Genomic DNA, 941 nt, shown 5'->3' with positions numbered 1-941 from the left:
GATTAAATGGGGAAACTGATTTTTAGTCCAGGACAGAAACACCCTGCTTTGATTCCTGCTCCACGTTATTATCCAGGCATCTCAGGGAGTCAGCTGACTTAATAGCTCATTGTTTTTCACTCTACAGGTGTTAATGACCATGTCTCCTTTTTAACTGACTTGAAATGTTGGCTTGATTATTGGAAAATCTTAAAGCTATTTTATGTCTGCTAGCAGTTCCTGGTTTCTTTTTTTCCAATTTCACAGCTCTGGAGATGTTAGCTCTTTTCGCCCAAAGTTATCAGTCCACCCATGGACACCAGTCTTTAGTAGTAGCTAGGGTTTCAGCTTTAGTTAAGCAGGGAAGGGAGAGTGAGTCAGCTGATCATTAGGCTCTGTCTCTGCTCTATACAGCCACAACTCTGGAAAGATCTTTTTTTCTTCATTTTGCTTTTCAAAAACAAGGTGTGTATTATATCCCCAGGGCTCGGTCCTTGGGCCGGTGCTGTTCAACATCTTCATTAGCGACCTGGACGAAGGTGTGGAGAGCATCCTGTTCAAGTTTGCTGATGACACCAAGCTGTGGGGCAAAGTGAATACACCGGCAGGCAGGGACTGCATCCAGGCAGACCTGGATAGGTTAGAGAAGTGGGTGGATCTGAACAGGATGCGGTTCAACAAGGACAAGTGCAGGGTGCTGCACCTGGGGAGAGGGAACCAGCATTATGGTTATAGGTTAGGGGCTGACCCTCTCAGCAGCACACAGGCAGAGAGGGATCCTGGAGTCAGGATCGACTCCAGGATGAATATGAGTCACCAATGCGATGAAGCAATAGGCAGAGCCAGCTGCACCCTGTCCTGCATCAACAGGGGCATCACTAACAGGTCCAGAGAGGTCTTGCTCCCCCTCTATGCGGCCCTGGTCAGGCTGCAGCTGGAGTACTGTGTCCAGTTCTGGGCGC

At 48.5% G+C, this 941-nt stretch overlaps 1 protein-coding gene across 1 annotated transcript in view; it reads left to right on the top strand.

The window, feature by feature from the left end:
• Positions 1-941, top strand: part of MTTP (microsomal triglyceride transfer protein) — a 71266-nt gene that overhangs the window by 10707 nt on the left and 59618 nt on the right. The window lies entirely within an intron of this gene.

The sequence above is a fragment of the Gavialis gangeticus genome, unplaced genomic scaffold (assembly GCF_001723915.1).
Source record: "Gavialis gangeticus isolate Ggan-Ray unplaced genomic scaffold, GavGan_comp1, whole genome shotgun sequence".
Taxonomy (NCBI): Eukaryota; Metazoa; Chordata; order Crocodylia; family Gavialidae; genus Gavialis; species Gavialis gangeticus.
Note: the sequence above shows the minus strand (reverse complement) of the source record. Positions and strands in the feature narration are given on the sequence as shown.